Source organism: Petaurus breviceps, unplaced genomic scaffold (assembly GCF_028583685.1).
Source record: "Petaurus breviceps papuanus isolate PSGF00001 unplaced genomic scaffold, PetGlider_PUasm1.0 181, whole genome shotgun sequence".
NCBI lineage: Eukaryota > Metazoa > Chordata > Mammalia > Diprotodontia > Petauridae > Petaurus > Petaurus breviceps.
In genome coordinates this window covers 13,515,846-13,521,845 of record NW_027185784.1, presented here as the reverse complement: position 1 = coordinate 13,521,845, position 6,000 = coordinate 13,515,846, and the positions used below count along the sequence as shown (strand labels likewise).

Sequence of the window (6,000 nt, the reverse complement as noted above, 5' to 3'; positions counted from 1 at the left end):
GGGAGGCAGAATTCTTTGGAATATTTTGAAAACTGACTTGAAAGGACAACTCTTGATTAGATCAGTTTTGGAAGAGAAAGAGATCCCACACAGTGTCTACTGGCCAGCATGTCTCCGTCATGACAGAAAGTGGTGCTGCTTATTGTTATTCCCTCATTCCGTTCTCTGCCAAACCCAATGACTTCTGTTCTAACATGTGGCGACTTCTTCCTTAGAGACCCAACTCTTTCCAAGTTGCCACAACATTCCAAACTAGATGCAGAACCATCTATTCCCCTTGGCCTTTGCCAAATCTGAGTCAACCGACCAAGATTCTCCCTGTCTTGGTATTTACTTACTAGCCATTCATTTCGATCCAGCACTCATATAGAACAGGCAGAAAATACACAAGATGTCATTTTAGGGAAGTTTCTTGTCTTTGTTGAAACATGAATGATGGGTAAGATAATATTCCTACCAGACTTTGGAGTTGAATTTAGTCTTCTAGCTTTGAAAGGTTTATTTAATATTTAGATTAAACATTGTAACTTTCACAGGTGGTGGAAGAAATTCTTGAAAGAAGAAACCATTCACTGGACCACAGCTAGAATCAACTGAGAGAAGATATGTGGATAATACAAATTAACAGGTAAGGCAAAAAGCAACTCTATGGTTTTTTTTACTTTGGATTTGCAAGCTACCCCTACACATTATTCTTAATGTGGATATTCATTTCTTTGACTGGCCTTCCCTCACCTCCTAGTTGGATCCTACTCTCCGCATTCTGAGACCTGACTGGCGCAAGAGAAGGTGGCCATGTGTAGATATTCAAGAGTTTTGATTCACTTGTTTTGTTTTTATCTTTTAACAATAGTTTAGCAAACCAGGGGAAAAAAGGTAAATGAATATTTTTTCTGTTCAACAGAAGAGGCAGAAAATTGCCTGATCTGACAATTTTTTCTTGAGTTATTAAGTGACTACATCTGGAGCTCACTTTGATACTCTGAATAAGATCCCTTCTATTTTCAAAGAGATAGGTCATTTCCTCCTTTGTTCTTTTGAAGTGTGCTGTTTTAGTTTAGTCATTTTTGGTCATGTCTGACTCTTCATTACCCCATTTGGGATTTTCTTGGCAAAGTTACTGGAGTAGTTTGCATTTCCTTCTTAAGCTCATTTTACAGATGAGGAAAACAAGTTAAACAAGGTTAAGTGACTTAGGGCCACACAGCTAGTAAGTGTCTGGAGGCCCGATTTGAACTCAAGTCTTCCTGACTCCGTACCTGGCACTCTGTGCACTCAGCCACCTAGCTGCCTCTTGAAGTATGCTGCCTTCTGTCTAAAGGAAAAATCAGTTTTTATAGAGTGGCATTTCTGTTTCTTTGATGAAAACAGGTAGACTTTCATTTCACGGAACGCAATTATAATGTCTAATTTAGGATGTTTGATTGTTTGTTGGGTTCAGATTTATGATTTTATTAGAAACTTCCATTACAGAAGCTGCATCCACCAATGCATAAATAACTGCATATGTCTATAACATAAAGTCTTAGAAATTGTTCTGTGTCTCTGTTGATGTTACTAACCAGCAGTGCTTTGCTAAAGTGAATACAGACATGGAGCTAAACAGGATATACAGTCCTGAAAAAGAACATAGAGCTTAAAATTGTTTAACTAGCACCATTAAGTCTGTGGGAAGTTAGGAAAATAGGGATCTGTAATCAAGATTTGAAAAACTTATTTCATTAAAGTATATTTAAACACAAAATATTATAGTAGAATTAATAATCAGTGGCTGAACTACCATGTAAATATGAAATGAATTGCCATGTAAGTGAAACAGATTGCATGTGTATAGAGATTACATTATGAAAAACAGGTTACATGTGTGATGTCAGATTACATACGTGTGTATGGACATACAAGATGTGTATTTCTGTAACACTGTGGTATGTATGTAAATCTGTGTAACTTAACCTCACTAACCAGTAAAGTTGAGTTCTACTTGAAGCACAGATGATAATAGCTTACATTTAGATAGTGCTTTAAATCTTACAAAGAAGTTTTCCCACAACTCTGTAAGTTAGATAATGCATTTTACACATAAGGAAATTGAGACTGAAGAAAAGGTTAAAGGACTTGTCTCGGACAGCACAAGGATCAAGAGTCAGAATTGGAACCCAGGTCTCCTAATTACATCTGTTCACACATCTTCTAGAAATTTGTTTAATGGTGATACCTGTTAAAATGTGTGCATTGTAGTTTTGTGGAATTTTTTTCACTCTGAGCCATGATTTTATTAGTTGTATGGTATTCTAGGTGAAGAAACATTCTATACTAAGGGCAGCTGATATCCAGCTTACAGTCATTTAAAAAAAAAAACTCATTTTCTGGAAGTGATTAGTCTTGATCATACTTTCCAGTATGATTCAGAAATGAATGGGACTTGAATTTGGTTCTTTCTGACCATAAGAATGACTATCAACTATGCATGTTGCCTCTCACAGGAATTTTTGAATACTTGAAAAATGTCATATACATGTGTAAAGATATGTATATGTGTATGTATATAAAACATTATTCAAGTACTCCAAAATTATTGTGTGTGTATATATATAGAAACACAGATATCTATGTATACATATATATTATGCCTTATACAAGTAGTCCCCATATGATATCTAATATATAGGAATCCTTATATAATGGATATACACGTGTATTCGCTTTTCCCTAGTGAAGGAGGCTCGGGGATAGATGCAGACCAGGTATCCTATAATGAGCATTGGGGGGGGGGGGGGGGAAGAAGGGAGGTAGAAGAGGAGATAGCACCTTTCTAGAGAGAGAACAGTAGAACAGCTAATATAAACCAGATACAGGGAGGAGACTTGGACCAGACCCTCCTGAGTGGAGGCTCAGAGCCAGAATGGACTGAATTCCCTGAAGAGACATCTGTTCATCCATATGTAGCCCCCTACTCAGGAGAAGATCTTTACTTTTGAGGGAAAACCCAGACACAAGCACAAACCTCAGCGTTACTTATTTAAACTACAAGATTAAACAGAACCCAAGTGAGTCTGTAGTTGTGATGCTGGACCGTGGGTCACACACACTTCTGTGTGTACATATGTGTACACATATACATGTTTTGTATTTTTAGGTATTTTACTGTTTCTTTGCATATTTCATTAAATTATAGCACATTAAAACCATAAGAGAACTTCTCCTTGTTCAGTTTTCAGTCGTGTCCAACTCCTTGTGGCCCTATTTGGGGTTTTCTGTGCAAAGATACTGGAGTGGTTTGCCACTGCCTTCTCCAGCTCATTTTATGGATGAGGAAACTAAGGCAAACAAGGTTAAGTGATTTACCCAGGGTCATACGGCTTGTATTTTAACGGATTTTATCTTAGGAGGAAGAGTCATCCTGACTCCAGGCCTGGCCTTCTATCTGCTGCACCACCTAGCTGCCCATTTGTTGAATTAGTAAATGAATTAACTCATTTAATTAATATCTCACACTTCTCTTGAAAGATAAGCACTGGTATATTTATGCCCTTTTATTATATAATGGTAATAGTTGATGTTTATATCGTGTTTTGTATACATTATCTCAAGGATGTGTGAAGAAATGGTCACAGCAAAATGTATCAGCTTTACAATGTTCACTGTCCATTCACTAGGCCCTAAAGTTGTCTCCTTCTGCCATATCCTATTGCCACCATCACTATAAATTGAGTGAAGCTGTTCTTCCTTCATCCAGTTTGTCTCCTCCACAGCCACTGTCATTTTTAGTCACCACAACCTGTGCACCATGAACACCAATAACACAAATAAATGTCTTTATGTCTGCTGGGGGTTGGGAGCCGTGAAGGAGAACCTCAGTTGTAGATTTCAAAATTAAAGAAGGAAAACTAATGAATTGAGTCCCCTGCTATCTGCCACTCCCTGCCCCCAACCGCGTACAGGTCAAAATGGTTGTAGTACCTGCTCCACATTTCCTTCAGTACAGAGTAGATTCAGTGTCCTCCTATATAAAATGAGGGGATTATATCCTAATACATTACCTTATATGTCCTGTATCCTTACACACAGCCTAATATATATGTGTATGTATATAATATGTGTATATTGCATAGTTGTAATTTCTTTGATGCTTTGATTATTAAATGTAGCCTTACACCGAGGTGAATCTTTCAGTTGCATTCCTAGGATCTTTAGGAAACCATTGGATTATGAAAACAACAAAAAAGCTATAGACTTGTGTGTTTGTGGGGCAAGGGTGGAAGAGTGTTCAGGGAGAACATTTAATGTGTCTGAGGCTGGATTTGAACTCAGGAAGATGTAAGCCCAGAGCTCTGTCCACTGCGCTACCCTAGCTGCCAGTCCTCTCATTACCAGAGAAACAATCTGCAATCAGTGTCGTCAGTGCTGTGAGTACTGAAAGTGATTTTCAAAACATGCCTTGTTGCATGCCTAGTTATTGCAGCACATGAACTAGCTATTCCTTGGGGTAGTCCAGCCTAATAGAAACTTGCCATGAGCAAGTCAGGGGTGGCATGACCAAGCTCTAGCCCCGTGGGTCATTTGAGTCCTGTTAAGTTTTTGAGGTGGCTGGGTCCTGCTGACCCTCCCAGGGTTTTTTCAGGGGAGCTGTGCCAAGAGCTTGGAGGGATCTCTGTCTTTAGGCTTCACAGCCTAAAAGGCTTTTTAGTTTAACTGAACCTTTGACACAGTACTGAGAATGGTCTCTCTAGACCCACAGGACGCTCCCTACCCATCTACTCACCCCATCAATTGCCAGGGGAACTGTGTTTATTTGACTGTGGCAGGGTGGTTGCTTAATTCTATAGCAAGATTAAATTATCTAAAGTCATTTATTGAATGACTCAGTAAGTCATATGTGGATTGGAGACTAGAACCCAGATTTCCTGACCCCTCCTTGAGTAATTTTTTCACTGCCTCCCAAATGTCACATTTGCTTTGTGTTAATAAAGCATATTTCATCAGGGAATCTGGCAGCAGTTTTATATGCTCAATTTTACTGTAACAATGATCAAAATTCCTTTTTATAAGCAAGCAAATCAAAGCACAGAAAAGAAAAAAATGGCTCATTTGAGGGCTTTGTGGAATTGGGAGCATATCCTGGGGGGGTCACAGCTACTGAACCCTCTTTTCTCTTATGCATCCTTATGGATTGAAGACATCAACTCTTCATTGCTGACCATAAGATTTTAGCTCTGTTATGGAACTCCTTGTGCATTGAAGATTCCAACAAACTGTTAGTCCCTAGAAGGCAGTGGATCCAATTCTTAGCCAGGGTGGGAGTTATAGGTGCAGTAGGTGCACATTAACATCGCCATAGAAGTGGTTTTTGTCTGCCTGACAGATGGCCAGTGCTAACGCAGTGTGCTTGCATAATTGTGGAAATCCTCCCCATCATCTCCCAATTTTCTAAAGCTACATAAATCAGTGAAATAGAAGAACTCTAGAAGAGATCAGAAAACTCTAGATTGTGAATTCTTTGTAGACAGGGACTATATCCTATATTTTGTCCCTAGCACAATGTTAGATACAACTAGACAAATGTTAACTGGTTGCAAGCTGAGAGAAGCCATGAAGTTGGTCAAGGGCCCTTCCAGGCTGTAAGTACAAACCCAGATGTGGATGCTCATCAGAGCCAAAGCACAGGAATTAGGGTGGAGAGAAGTTGCTCTCAGAAGATCCAGAAAACCCACAATTTTTACGCCAGAGTTTTCGTTTTGTGCCTTTTAAGTTATGGCCGTGATTCATCAAGTCCAGGAGTACGAGTGATCCTGGGCCTCCTCTCAGAGAGAGATACCCAGACTCTAAAATAGGGGTACAAACCCCAAACTCAGACCATCCCCCAACCTTGTCTCTTTAGGGTCTTTGGGATTGGTCAATAACCTTTAGAGCATCAGAAGACAGGAGTATTCTTCATTCTGTCTCTACTCTAATAGGAACCTAGACTGACCCAATACCTACATAGATCCAAGAAATTCAGGC

At 39.2% G+C, this 6,000-nt stretch overlaps 1 long non-coding RNA gene across 1 annotated transcript in view; it reads left to right on the top strand.

Moving 5' to 3' along the window:
- Positions 1–354: 354 nt before the first annotated feature.
- Positions 355–6,000, top strand: part of LOC138160454 (uncharacterized) — a 65,267-nt gene continuing 59,621 nt past the window's right edge. Inside the window, exon 1 of the long non-coding RNA XR_011168148.1 lies at positions 355–628. This is a non-coding gene — a long non-coding RNA (uncharacterized lncRNA). The remainder of the gene's footprint in view (positions 629–6,000) is intronic.